This window comes from Macaca mulatta, chromosome 3 (assembly GCF_049350105.2).
Source record: "Macaca mulatta isolate MMU2019108-1 chromosome 3, T2T-MMU8v2.0, whole genome shotgun sequence".
In the NCBI taxonomy this organism is placed as follows: domain Eukaryota; kingdom Metazoa; phylum Chordata; class Mammalia; order Primates; family Cercopithecidae; genus Macaca; species Macaca mulatta.
In genome coordinates this window covers 88,777,083-88,792,359 of record NC_133408.1, presented here as the reverse complement: position 1 = coordinate 88,792,359, position 15,277 = coordinate 88,777,083, and the positions used below count along the sequence as shown (strand labels likewise).

Sequence of the window (15,277 nt, the reverse complement as noted above, 5' to 3'; positions counted from 1 at the left end):
TAATGTCATCCCTGTTCATCCGTAGCTGGAAACCTTTAACTCTTCCTCTGCCTTTCCTTTGCCATCAACTACTTCCAATTGAGTTGCTTTACATCTTTCAAACAGTTTGAGTCTGGCCTCCTTTCATTCTAATCACTTAGATTTTAATTAATTTGTGTACCAGCCTCATCACTAATGTCAGTACCTACAATCTAGCTGTCTTCCTGTCCATTCTCTCCCTTACCCATGTTATCTTCCCAAAACCGTTTACCTCCCTGACTTAAAACCTGGATTTATTCCTTTTTTTTTTTTTTTTCCCAGGTCTGGGCCCAAACCTGTTGAAGTGTTGGGCTCAAAAGAAGTGTTGTCAGTCTTCTTTTCCCACCTGCCTCTTTCCACCCCACCATGCACACTACACTTCTTTACAGGCATTACTACAATGCTTTATGGACACACTAGGCTTACTCTCAACTTTGATTTTTACTCATTGCTGACTCTTCTGCCTAGAATACTTTATTCCACGTCCTTTCCCAGCAAATTCCAGTCACCCTCCAATACCAGCTTAAATTTCAGCTTCATCAGGCAGAGCTGATTGCTCTTCCCAATGTTTCACCTGCATCACTTTGAGTGCCTCTTCACATTTCTCCAGGAAAATCCCTTATTTAGTGTTATATTGCCAGCATTCAGCATCATGCCCTCTACATAGATGCATAGGTGGTGCTTGATAAGAGAAAAAAAAATGAATCTACTAGCCAACATGGAAATATAACCAGAAACAGGATTCCAAAATACATCATGTTACAGTCTTTTGTAAACCTTATGTTTGCTTTTTTTTTTTTTTTTTTTTTTTTTTTTGAGATGGAGTTTCACTCTTGTTGTCGAAGCTGGAGTGCAATGGCGCAATCTCAGCTCACTACAACCTCCACCTCCTGGGTTTAAGCGATTCTCCTGCTTCAGCTGGGATTACAGGGGCCCACCACCACACCCAACTAATTTTTTATAATTTTAGTAGAGATGGGGTTTCATCATGTTGGCCAGGCTGGTCTCGAACTCCTGACCTCAGGTGATCCACCCGCCTTGGCCTCCCAAAGTGCTGGGATTACAGGCATGAGCCACCACACCTGCCTTATGTTTGCCTTTTTAAAAAGTGTTTATCTTCATTTGCATAAAAATCCACATATCCCAACTGTCATTATCTTACACCAGGCTAAATAGTTACATTAAGATAATAGCATTTACCAGTCATTACAAATTTTACAATGAATAATATTACAATATAAAAAATTGTAAAAGATACAAAATTATGTTTTAGTATAGTTTCAGCTACTAAGAAAGAAAGGACAGAAAGAAACTACGCAAAGGCAAAAGCTAGGTGAAAACAAACCAAGATGCTAATTTCTAGCAGGTTCCCTGGTGCATAGTTCTAATAACAGCAAGGAGCTGGAGGAAGAGGAGAGGGAAAGTAATGGCTAAGGCAGATAGTGTTTACTACATATAGGCAGTATATTCTAAAAGCTTTATATATATTAATTTCTTTAATCCTCGTAATAGCCCTCTCCTGCAGAGCTATTATTATGCCCATCCTAGAGATGAAGACATCGAGGCACCAAGAAGGCTAAGTAACTTGTCCAGTTCATAGCTACTAAATGGCCCACTTGAGATTTAAACCAAGGCAAGCCTGCTTCCAGAGTGTGTACTCAGGGTAGATGCTTACTAAATAATAACACAGTAGCCGTGACTGTGTTTAGAAGGGGAACTGTGAGCTATGTGTTTCCTTTGCTGTTAATTTCTACTTTTCTGTGGGAGGCCGAGGCGGGTGAATCACTTGAGGTCAGGAGTTTGAGACCAGCCTGGCCAACATGGCAAAAACCCATCTCTACTAAAAATACAAAAATTAGTCAGGTATGGTGGCAGGTGCCTGTAATCCCAGCTACTCAGGAGGCTGAGGCAGGAGAATCGCTTGAACCCAGGAGGTGGGGGTGTAGTCAGCCAAGACTGCGCCACTGCACTCCAGCCTGGACAACAGAGTGAGACTCTGTCTTAAAAAAAAAAAACAAAAAAACCTACTTTTCTGCATTTTTCAAGTCTTTCCCAGTCAGCAAGTATTATGTTTATTTTAAAAATGTATATAATAGCCAAGCTATGTGTATATAGCTCACGCCTACAATCCCAGCACTTTGGGAGGCTAAGGTGGGAGGATGATTTGAGCCCAGGAGTTTGAGACCAGACCAGCCCAGGCAACATGGCAAAAGCCTATCTCTACCAAAAAAAAAAATTAATAATAATAATAGCCAGGCATGGTGGCATGCACCTGTAGTCCCAGCCACCAAGGAGGCTGAGGTGGGAGGATCACCTAAGCCCAGGAGGTTGAGGCTGCAGTGAGCTGTGATTGCACCACTGCACTCTAGCCTAGGCAACAGAGTGAGACCCTGTGTCTAAAAAAACAAAAAAAAAGTATAATAACCAACAGTTATAAGGAACGAAAAATTTACCAGAAATTTGTTTGCTATACATGTAGAAAAAGAGAAGGTCCATTGCCTACTGGGAGGGGAGAATATTATGTAGAAAGTGGTTTAGCACATACACTAAAGGAGAAACTAAATTCTCCTCGGACTTCTTAGACTTTCTACCCTCCAAACGGGAAGATACTGTATGTCACTCATTTTGTGATGATGTGTCTAGCTTTTACATATTCCTATTCAACTCAAAAGAAGGGTGTTAGCTCACCTCTTACATATGTGCATATTGCTACAGATCTGCCAGAAAGAGCCAAGAGTCCTCAGTGTGTAACACTCCGTTTTCTTGCCCTATAAATAGTCTGCTCTTTCCAAAAAGAAGATCAAAGTACTAATCAGAAGTACCTACAGATTGAGTTCTTCGGAAATTGAATCCTGGTGCCTTCATGCGTGTGTATGCAACTCACCACTGAGAGAGGCCTTGGACCTTCGGATCCTGTTTCTTTCGAAGAAGCTGTTGAGTTAGTTCAAGACCACTAGGTGGTGCTGGTGCACCTGATAAACTAGTCCGTATTTCATTCCTTGGTGATGTGCCCTTTGCTTAGACCTCATAGTCCCAAGTACAAGAAGCTAGTGATTATCCCTAAAGCTATACCAGACAGATTGAGCCATTTGTGAAGTTGAGTGGATGAGGAGGGCTTTTGGGGTATGTCAACAAATATGAAATCAGGATCCTCCTGTTCTTGTTTAAATTCTAGGTTGAGAATTTTTCTAAATCAAAATAAGCAATCAGTAAGAAAACCTGTTCAAAAGAAAAAAGCACCTTTTTTCCAAAGCTCTGAGGCCTAAAAGTAAACACCTAGAACCCAAAGCATGCAGCCTTCAATCAGAAGTCATGTAAAAATCTAATCTTACCTGCAGGAAGCGTCTCTACTTGCAAGCAGGACTGCACCTAAACTGTTTCAAACAACACTTTCAGTTCATCTCTTGGTCTCACTCTTCAGCTGTCTCTCTCATACACACAAACACAACTTTTCAGGATGTAACCATAGGGAGAGACAACAACTTTGTTAACCTACTCAAATATATCACAACCTTCTCTTTTTAGTCAACAAATGGACAACCAGGAAGATTTTCCTCTCATCAAATACAACTCTAGAACAGTTAAGCCTGTTTCCTTATTAATGACCTAATCCTCGTTATCTGTGTAACATGGCTTTGTTATTTATAAAAGAAGTATACAGTTCTAGATAGTTTTTTAAACACAAAACAAATGAGTTGTCAAATCTCTCGTAATAATGAAATATGAGTGATTTGACAATAGTATAATGATAGCTTTTCCCAATAAAGCAAAATGACTGAAATGAGGATATACTGTAAATAACCTGAAAATAAAATATCTTCTTTTTCTTATTTGGAGGCATTGCACAACATCTTTCTTCCAAAATCAGATTCTGAAATAACCAAAAACTCTCTAACTTGTAATTAAAAATTATACCATAGAACAGCAAATTATTTGCTTATTAACAACTAACCACCCTGGCATGGTGGCTCATGCCTATAATCCCGGCACTTTGGGAGGCTGAGACAGGTGGATTGCTTGAACCCAAGAGTTTGAGACCAGCCTGGGAAACATAGGGAGACCCCCATCTCTACAAAAAAATACAAAATTAGCTGGGCATGGTAGCACACACCTGTGGTCCCAGCTACTTGGAAGGCTGAGGCAGGAGGATGGCTTGAGCCCAGGAGTTCAAGGCTGCAGTGAGCCATGATCCTGCCACTGTACTCCAGCATGGACAAGAGTGAGACCCAGTCTCAGAAAAAAGAAAAAACAAGAAAATAACCATAAAAATAACTTTTTAAAAAGTAAAAGTTAATTTTCTTTTTCTTTTCTTTTAAGAGATGGAGTCTCACTCTGTCACTCAGGCTGGAGTGCAATGGTACAATTCCTGCTCATGGCAGCCTCAATCTCCTGGGCTCAAGCAATCCTCCTGCCTCAGCCTCCCAAGTAGCTGGGACTACAGGCACTACACCAGCTTCTGAGAACTGAATCTGTAGGTAGTTCTGATTAGTACTTTGGTGATATTCTTTCTGGAAAGATCAGACTATTGATAGGACTACACCATGCCTGGCTAATTTCGTTATTGTTGCTTTTGTTGTTGTTATTGTTGAGATAGGGCCTCACTATGTTGCCTAGGCTAGTCTAGAACTCCTGGGCTCAAGCGATCCTCCTCCCTCGGCCTCCCAAAGTGCTTGAATTATAGGCATGAGCCACCATGCCCAGCCAAAAAAAAATTTAACAAAAAATAGTTATTTTAACTAATCATATAATTTTAATCTATCAGCTGTTTAGAAATTACAGCAAATAGAATTGATTGTAGAAGGAAAACTCATTAATTCATTTGTAGGAGCAAATTAAAAGTATTTTCATTTAAAATCACATTGTTTTGTCATTCAAGCTGCCAAATGATATATTGTCTGTGATTTTTATCTTTTAGGCCAATATGAGGTCTGTATGATGTCTGAAATCTGTCACAGTGTTCACTTATGACCCACTCCATTTGTCAGCTTAGAGAGAATTTTTATTTCTGTCAGTGTGCTGGAACAAAGGATGGCCTTCATGAAAGGTAGCAGAAGCACTGAGGTCAGAGATGGGATTTCACTCAGCTACTCATCAGAGGCCTTGCCTCTTTAGTGTGAACATGATACTTCTGACCTCATCACAGGTTGCTTTTGTCTCCAAGGAAGTAACCAGGGACAACTTGAGAAAGTCAGGCAAAGTAAGTGGCCATTGACAGATGGTGTTCAGCTGATGGAAAGAATGAAGTGGAGAAGCTAACAAAGAAAGATGCCGAAGATGAGTATAGCTTTTGATTTAGTATAGCAGAAGATGTATCAAATCAAAGTCATTTACATACACTTACCTAAAAATCCCACTTCTAGGAATTTAGTTAAAGGAATTATAAAGGTGATTTTAAAAACTTTCAGCACAAAGCTCTTTGTTGCTGCATTCAATCTAGAGTAGAGAAAAATTAGAATAACCCAAATGATCAACAATTTAAAAAATTGAGTAAATTTAACATCCACTCAAAAAAATGTTGTGCGCCCATTACAATTTATCATTATGAGAACTACAGAAACAAGGAAAATGTTATATTTTTAAGTGAAAGTCATATAAAATGTTATGTATCCATGTGAACATATTATACAAAAATGTATATTTTGCAGATAAAACTCTGGGACTGCCTGCTCTTAACAAAATGAAAGTAAAGTTCTTTATTGCATTTGTCACAATATTGCTTCTGTTTTAAAAAGACCAGTTTTCAAAACTGGGACAACTCTTAGCCCAATTGAGTGATTTTTTATTAACTCTAGGGGAAAATGAATATCATACTTATAAGTCACTTCTCCACAATATCCAGTAAGATACTCAGGCAGAACCTCAGAAAATTCTATGAGAAGTGACTGATCTTTAACTTAAATAGATTTGAAAGAGAATATGATATTTACAGAATTTATTTGGTTCTCCACATTGATTTGATTGTGGCAATAACTTTGGCCTTGTTTGCCATTATTTTGTACATGTTAATAAACAGTGTGCATATACGCCATGTATTTCCCAGGAGATTTGAGCCTCCTACTTTCCAAATGTGTAAGATCTATAAAATGGAGGTAATGGCAGTGATGTCATTGTTTCTGTGGGGATTACATGAATAATGTACATAAAGCACTTGCTTGGTGATTGCTTTGAAGCACAGCTTCATCATTTACAGGTCAGTTCACTTTCCTGTGCCTGTTTCTTCATCTGTCAGATAATAGAACCTACCTTCTGGGGTTTTTGTAAAGAATCTGCATATGTGGAGCACTTAGGACAGTGCCTGCTACATGTTCAGAACTCACTAGACGTTAGTATTATTATCATATTTTCTCCTGAGCATCATACCTGCAATTTGAATAAACTGCAAGAATTTGAATAAGCTACAAGAGGTTTAACTGTCTTTACACAACAGCCATCATGAAACTCTGCCATGACTCAGACACAGTCAAGCTTCCCGCTGGCAGAACTAAAGGTAATTAGCATGATTTCTCCTCACCGCCCCCCATTCCATTATTACTTTAAAAGAAAACTAAGGAAGGAGGGAAAAGAAGAAAATGTTTTAAACATTTGCAAAGTTCATATAAAATTATACTTTAAAGTGGTTGTTATCAATAAGAGAGTTTTCGGAAACTCTCAGGGCATATTTTTTGTTTGCCAGAGGGATGAAAAGGGAGTACTACTAGCAATGGTTATGGGGAGGAGATGCTGTATGTCTTGCAATGTCCGGGTCAATAGTGAACAAAAAGAATTGCCCTCCATCCTTCATGACTTTCAAATGCCCCAGGAGATGTTCTTATAAATGAAAAATCTGTTTATAAGTATCAAAGCCTATAATCTAACTATATTTTAAATATAAACACAGTATTTTTGCCTTATTCTAATTTATTGCCTTTCCATATTATAAAATAATTAGGGTCTATTGTACTGACCCCTATTAACTCCTGTAGGGATGGCACTGTGTCCAAGAGGCCAAAGAAGAGACCTGGTGCCAGCAAACAAGATATAGAGTTTATTGAGGACTTACATACAGGGGTGGTCCAGTGGCAGTGGGCTGGACAGGAAGACTGCTATCATTTGTAACAAGCATGTAGTTTGGCCAGGCATGGTGACTCTGGCCAGCAATCCCAACACTATGGGAGGCCAGGTTGGGAGGATCGTTTGAGGCCAGGAGTTTGAGACCAGCATGGGCAACAAAGTAAGACCCCATCTCAACAACAACAAAAAAAACCATGCAATTTATATAGCATCTTCACTTAGCACCTCCACCTAGTAGCCTCCACCTAGCAACCTCTACCTAGCAACCTCCATTTAACCCAAAACAAAGGGCCTCAGTTCCTTGCATGTCCTGCATTACAGGGAATGGCCCAGAGGTTCAAAGGTCCTTCATAGATAAGGAGTGAATCTCCAGGTTGGCCACTCCCAGTTTCTTAGGTGGAGACTCTGACCAACCCGTTCTTCTTAGGCCATAGAGTCATTCTCAGGCTATGCTTCAGTTATTATTATCAGGTATGTCTGCCATATAGGCTCCTAGTAAAATATTTAGATATTCAGAAACATTGTAGAAAATATTATTTAGGAAAAATGAATATTTCATAATCCCACCTTTTATGGACTGAATTGTGTCCCCTCAAAATCCATGTTGAAGCCCCAGTCCTCAGTACCTCAGTAGGTGACTGTATTTGGAGATAGGAGTGTGCCCTAACCCAGTCTGACCAGTATCCTTACAAGAAGACGAAATTTGGACACACAAATACCAGGGATGCTCATATACGGAGGAAAACACCACGTGAGAACACAGGGAAAGTGGCCATCTGCAAGCCAAGGAGAGAGGCCTCAGATAAAAACAAACCAGCTGACACCTTGATCTTGGACTTCTCGCCTCCAGAACTGGGGGAAAATAAATGTCTGTTCAACCCACCCGGTCTGTGGTACCTTGTTATTGCAGCCCTGGCAAGCTCATACACTACTCCTCCAGATTCTTCCAGATTTTTTCTATGTGCAGACTAGCAAATGGCACAATTTCCTTTTATAGAAATGTATTTCTTCAACAGATATTTATTAAATACCTACTATCTTCAGGAGGAATAGATACATTGGTGGACAAAAAGTTCCTACTGAAATGAAATCATACCAAATGTACAAAAGCTGCCTGCTCTTTTCACTTAAAATATATATCTTGCTGGGAGCGGTGGCTCACACCTGTAATCCCAGCACTTTGGGAGGCCAAGGCGGGTGGATCGCTTGAGCTCAGAAGTTCGAGACCAGCCTGGGCAAGATAGCAAAACCTCGTCTCTACCAAAAATACAAAAATTAGGCGTGGTGGTGTGCACCTGGGGTCCCAGCCACTTGGGAAGCCAAGGTGGAAGGATCGCTGTAACCTTGGAGGTCAAGGCTGGTCAAGGCTGCAGTGAGCCATGATCGCACCACCACACTCCAGCCTGGGTGACAGAGCAAGACCCTATCTCAAAGAAATATATATATCCTAGGTATCAGTCTATGTCGGTAATGATAACTACCATTTCTTTTCTTTTCCTTTTTTTTTTTTTTTTTTTTTTTTTGAGACAGAGTCTCGCTCTGTCATCCAGGCTGGAGTGCAGTGGCGATCTCTGCTCACTGCAAGCTCTGCCTCCCATGTTCAAGCAATTCTTCTGCCTCAGCTTCCCGAGTAGCTAGAACTACAGGCACCTGCCACCACGCCCTGTAAGTTTTTTGTATTTTTAGTAGAGATGGGGTTTCACCGTGTTAGCCAGGATGGTCTTGATCTCCTGACCTCATGATCTGCCAGCCTCGACCTCCCAAAGTGCTGTGACTACAGGCGTGAGCCACCACGCCTGACCAGTAATGATAACTATCATTTCCTTTTTTTTTTTTTTTTTTTTGAGACGGAGTCTCGCTCCGTCACCCAGGCTGGAGTGCAGTGGTGCGATCTCGGCTCACCGCAAGCTCCGCCTCCCAGGTTCACGCCATTCTCCTGCCTCAGCCTCCCGAGTAGCTGGAACTACAGGTGCCCGCCACCACACCCAGCTAATTTTTTTGTATTTTTAGTAGAGACGGGGTTTCACTGTGTTAGCCAGAATGGTCTCGATCTCCTGACCTCGTGATCCGCCCGCCTCGGCCTCCCAAAGTGCTGGGATTACAGGTGTGAGCCACCGCGCCCGCTGATAACTATCATTTCTTGAGGGCTTTGTATGTTCCAGGGACTGGGATAAACACTTTGCTTACGTTGCCTTGGAGTAGTCATCTTATGGATGAGATGATAGCCGTGCAAGCCCTGTGGGAACGCTAAAGCTCAAGCGAAATACAAAGGCGTTTCTCTCCACAGCTGTAGGTCATGGGTTCACCACCAGCCTAAAACCTGGAAAGAGTGGTTTTTTTTTTCTTTCTTTCTTTCTTTTTTTCTTTTTTTCAGATGGAATCTCACTCTGTGGCCCAGACTGGAGTGCAGTAGTATGATCTTGGCTCACTGCAATCTCCGCCTCCCGGGTTGAAGTGATTCTCCCACCTCAGCCTCCCAAGCAGCTGTTACTACAGGCACAGCACCACCACACCCAGCTAATTTTTGTATTTTTAGCAGAGACGGGGTTTCATCATGTTGCCCAGGCTGGTCTCGAACTCCTGACCTCAAGTTATCCACCTCCCTCAGCCTCCCAAAGTGCTGGGATTACAGGCTGTTGGTCCAGCCTGGGCAACAGAGCAAGACTCTAGCTCAAAAAAAAAAAAGAAAGAAAGAAATCAAGCGTCCTGACTTTCAGTTAATCTTTTTTTTTTTTTTTTTTTTTTTTTTTTTTTTAACAACTCCTTCCTTTACCACTCTTGTACTATTACACATATATATGTATATATAATTTTAGGTATAGTTTAATATACACTGAATTTTCCAGGGATATGACTAATGTCTAAACAGAAGGAATTTTGCACCCTGTTGTACCACGTTGTATTTGGAATTTACCAACTGACAGCAGCACTGCTCTGCGTCCTGGGTCATCCACGCAACACACCTGCCACATCCCCTGCTTTGGGTTCCTTTATGATGCCTTAATGGGGTTGTGTACAAACACTTACGTATCAAAATACATATTATTTTGCTGTTGAGTATCTCCCTTTTATTTATCTTCTATATTACAAGCAAGGCCTTATAACTTTTTAAAAATCATGTGTGTAGGTAAGTTATATTGTCTGTAAATTTCACCTCAAGGCAGTACAGGGAGCATTACAATATATTCGTTACGAAAAGGGGTGCTGTGTCTAAAAACCCTGCTTTAAAGATAACTTAGAATAAAATTTAGAAAACAAAAACTTTTGTATGTATCCTTACTACTCTTTAGTTTTTTAAAATGACGATTTAATCTCATTTTGTTTTCTTGACCAATTGGCTCCAATTCATTCTTAGTCTCTGCTGGTTTCTGGGACTTGTTAATAACAGTCGCTCCCAACCCCTATATGGTTGTCACTTTGAGGTGTTAAAAATTCTCCAATCTTCCTTTTGCTCCAGTCTAAACTTTTAATTAACATATTTCTGTGGACTATTTAGTTATGAAAAGCTAGTATTACTTAGTCCTTCTTTGTACACGTTGTGGGCTTGAAAGCTTGACAAAGTTTAGAAGAAGGAAAAATGGGCCGGATGCAGTGGCTCACGCCTGTAATCCCAGCACTTTGGGAGGCTGAGGTGGGCGGATCACCTGAGGTCAGGAGTTCGAGAACAGCCCAGCCAACACGGTGAAACGCTGTTTCTACTAAAAATACAAAAATTAGCTGGGCGTGATGGTGGGCGCCTGTAATCCCAGCTGCTCAGGTGGCTGACGCAGGAGATCACTGGTTGCAGTGACACCAGATCTCATCATTTATCATTGTACTCCAGCCTGGGCAACAAGAGGGCAACTCCATCCAAAAAAAAAAAAAGAATAAGAAGAAGGGAAAAATGGCAGCTACCCCACACACACTGCACAGCAGTAGCAAGAACCTCCACAGGGTTTCTTTCCTAGTAATGAAAGTTTCCTCTCAAAAGAGAAGGCTTTGACACATGTATCAAGTATGTAGATATTTGCTTAGTACTAACATTGTTTACATCCACTTACTTGGTCTTATTAACAGATTAAGCAAAGCTTCCTGTTTATTCCCTTGCCTGCTTCCGAGTTTTAAATAAATCACACTGATTTTAGAATTTAAAAATGTAAACAGTGTATAATTTTAGTTTTATTATATTTTTCTTTTTTTGGAGACAGAGTCTTTACCTGTCGCCCAAGCTGGAGTGCAGTGGCATGATCTCGGCTCACTGCAACCTCCGTCTTCTGGGTTCAAGCAATTCTCCTGCCTCTGTCTCCGAAATAACTTGGATTACAAGCATGCATTACCACACCCAGAGTATTTTTGTATTTTTAGTAGACAGGGTTTCACCATGTTAGCCAGGCTGGTCTCGAACTCCTGGCCTCAAGCTGTCCACCTGCCTTGGCCTCCCAAACTGCTGGGATTACAGGCATGAGCCACCGCACCTGGCCAATTTTAGTTTTAATTTAAAACAAGAGCTTTTTATTATAAAATAAGCCACATACTAACTTTAGAAATTATTCATTTACCTTATAGATTGATGAAGTTTTGAAAAACAATGTCAATAAATAAAAATTTTTACTATGTAGTTTTCTATATAGCTATTTCAGTGCCCTCATGAACACATGTGTTTTAGAATATGAACTTTAAAGTTAAAGTTTAAAAAGCTTCATTGGCTGGGCATGGTGGCTCACACCTGTTATCCCAGCACTTTAGGAGGCTGAGGTGGGCAGATCGCTTGAGCTCACGAGTTCGAGACCAGCCTGGGCAACATGGTGAAACACCATCTCTACAAACATTACAAAAATGAGCTGGGCATGGTGGTGTGTGACCATAGTTCTAGCTACTTGAAAGGCTGAGGTGGGAGGATCTCTTGAGCCGGATGTCAAAGCTGAAGTGAGCCATGGTTGCACCACTAACACTCTGGCCTGGGTAACAGAGCAAGGAGACCCTGTCTCAAAAATGAAAGAAAAAAGAAAAGGAAGCTTCACGGACTGCTTAGGAAGGACATTCTTTTTATTATCATTATTTTTCGTAGAGGGAAGATCTGACCATGTTACCCAGACTGGTCTCAAATTCCTGTGCTTAACAGATCCTCCTGTCTCGGCCTCCCAAAATGCTAGGATTACCAGCATGAACTACTGTGCCTGGCAAACCTAGCTCTTAACTGTGCAAGAAACCCTATTTTCTTCTCCATAGTTTTTAAGAACCAGCATGATCTAATTTTACTCCCTTACCAGTTCCGAACTTTTGAGAAATCCTGGTACAATCAAAGACCTCAGTTTCCTACTACCTGGTTAGGTGATTGTTAGACTTCAGTATTTAATAGGTAGATTTAATATTATTACAGTCTATTCCCTCTGAAAATCTTGTCAGTGATTTAGGTTATCTCCTGAACACCACTAGGCAGACAGAAATCTAATGTCTAATAAGAGAGAGACATACCAAGTAGTTTGCTGATTGTTCAGATGGTTTTGAGAAGAAAGAGAATCCACGCAAAAATATTTGTTGGTGTATGTCCAATGCTGTCCTTCAAAATGGGTTTTCTTTAGCTAAACGCTCACTTATGTTCAGATAAAATCCCACAGATTTGAACTTCTACGGACTTAATTCAGACTTTCATCAATTTTTGCCTGGTCTATTGGAACAGCCCTCCTATCTTCCTTCCTTTACTTCCCATAGCTCCCCTGTCCTCCACAACATTGCCAGAAGGATTCTTCTGAAACGTGAATTTGATCATATTGTTCTTTTCCTTGTCTCTCCATGGCTCTGAAACAACTAGTTCCAGCCTTTCTTTCTGATATCATTTCCTATTAGTACAACCAAAGGGCCTCACACATCACTGATAGTAACACTTGCTGTTTCCTACTCTATATCCTTGTAAATATTGGTTGCTGAGGCCTGAATGAATTTTTTCCACTATCTGTCCTTTACAGTTCAACTAAAATATCACCTTTAGGAAGCCATTACTCATTCTCCAGATCACCACTTTTTCGTCTGTTTATCTAATGCCTCCTACATCCCCCCTAATGTATTATAATGATTCCTCAGTGTTGCCCCATCAAATTGTGAGCTCTTTGAGGGTTTGAACTGATTTTATTCAAATCTGGATCCTCAGCACTTAGTACAGTACTAGGTACACAGTAAGTACTCAGCATACATGTTTTAAATGAACAGCTTTCCACAGGATAATTCTTTCAGCTCTTCCACAGTCTAGATGAAGACCTCCTTAAATTCATCCAAGTCCCCCTTTTTTTTTTTTTTTTTCTTTTTCTGATAGTCTTGCTCTGTTGCCCAGGCTGGAGTGCAATGGCATGATCTTGGCTCACTAAAGCCTCTAACTCCCGGGTTCAAGTGATTCTCCTGCCTCAGCCTCCCTAGTAGCTGGGATTACAGGTGCATACCACAACACCTAGCTAATTTTTTTGTATTTTTAGTTGAGACAGGTTTCACCATGTTGGCCAAGCTGGTCTCAAACTCCTGGCCTCAAGTGATCTGCCCACCTCAGCCTCCCAAAGTGCAGGATTACAGACATGAGCCACCATGCCCAGCCCTAAGTCCCTTTTTATCTGAAGGAAGGTCTCCTGAATATCTATGAGGATTTTGTATTAATGAATAAAGTGACATAAACAGTCTGGCTTGTTTAAGAGTTTGAGGAAAGAAACACAAAAAGCGGCTCAACAGTCAAAGATGGGTTTATTTTGGAGAATAAACCTGAGAGGGGCTTCTGGCCGATTTTTGGTCAGGAGTACTCTCTCTTACAGACTATTTAAGGGTTTTAGGATGAGAGAGCTTATCACAGGCTTGGAATGTTTCTGTGTGGAGGAGAAGTTTATTGCAGGGTTGGATGTCGATTGTTGGAGGGGAGGTTATCTTGGGGCTGCCATCTCTCCAGCCGGAGGGGAGGTTATATCAAGGATGGCATGTCTCTGGTCAAGGAGGGGTTTATCTTAGGATTGGAATGTTTCTGGTCAGAAATGTCATTTGTGGTTTATAGTCATGCTGACCTTAGCCATTAGGCTGATGCCCTTTGGATTTAGGTGGTATTTGATCAAGGGGAACTTTAAAATGGCATTGCGTGTCCAAGATGGCAATGCTCCTGCTCTGTCAATTTAGGTCTCTTCTGAGTTTAGTTCATATGGCCCAAGCTGCCAGAACACGATTGCTCTTATTGAACAAAAGAAATAGAATTCCTTATTTCAGGTTTACAGGAGGAATTAAAAAATGCAAATAAAATAAAAATAAAATAAAATAAATAGAATTTCTGAATACATAGTAAGGGCCTATCAAGCATCCAAGGGACCTCATCAAGATATATACCTTGTCAGAGCATTCAGATGGTTGTTTCATTTTCTCTCATCTTAACTTTTATTTTATTCTATCCCTGGAATCTTGTCTCATTGGATCTGATGGATTTATAGATTACTTTAGCATTACTTGTGGATACATTAAGTTTAACATTTTAAATGGCTAACATTGACTACTCTGCTCATTATTGTCATTTTCAAGGTAATTTTCTTAGCTGTCTGTAATGCGTGTTTGTTTCTGTTTTCTTATTTATTTATTTATTTTGAGATGGGGTCTCATTCTGTCACCAAGTTGGAGTGCAGAGGCACAGTCTTGGCTCACTGCAACCTCTGCCTCCCATGTTCAAATGATCCTCCCACCTCAGCCTCCCTAGTAGCTGGGACCACAGGTGTGCATCACCGTGCCTGGCTAATTTTTGTATTTGTGGTAGAGACGGGGTTTTGCCATGTTGCCCAGGCTGGTGTCGAACTCCTGAACTCAAGTGATCTGCCCATCTTGGCTTCGCAAAGTGCTGGGATTACAGACATGAGCCACTGTACCCAGCCTGTTTCTATTTTTAACTTTGTTTTGTTTTTGTAAATAATCTTTTGTATTGGAAATAATGTGGCTATCCCTGACTCATCATGTGGGGTTTGATTGACTGCTTCTTTGACATTCGCTGAACTTAAAGAGTTGTTTTGGCTCATCATTCTTTCACCATTTTTTCTAAATATTTTGTTTATTGAAATATTTTTTTTCAAATGTGAGGGTACTAATTTTTTTTTTCATCTGTCTCTTTTATTCACAGCTATAACTTTAGCAGCTAGACCAGTGCCTGGTGATATTGGGTGGTTAATAAATATCTGTTCAATTAATGAGTGAACATTATAAATCAAATCCTTTTTTTTAATGT

At 40.5% G+C, this 15,277-nt stretch overlaps 1 long non-coding RNA gene across 3 annotated transcripts in view; it reads right to left on the bottom strand.

Annotated features, from left to right (window-relative positions):
* Positions 1-5,354: 5,354 nt before the first annotated feature.
* Positions 5,355-15,277, bottom strand: part of LOC106997448 (uncharacterized) — a 45,036-nt gene continuing 35,113 nt past the window's right edge. Inside the window, exon 5 of one of the 3 annotated variants that reach the window (XR_001443620.3) lies at positions 5,355-5,451. This is a non-coding gene — a long non-coding RNA (uncharacterized LOC106997448). The remainder of the gene's footprint in view (positions 5,452-15,277) is intronic. The other 2 variants (XR_003728155.2, XR_003728154.2) reach the window with 2 other exon arrangements.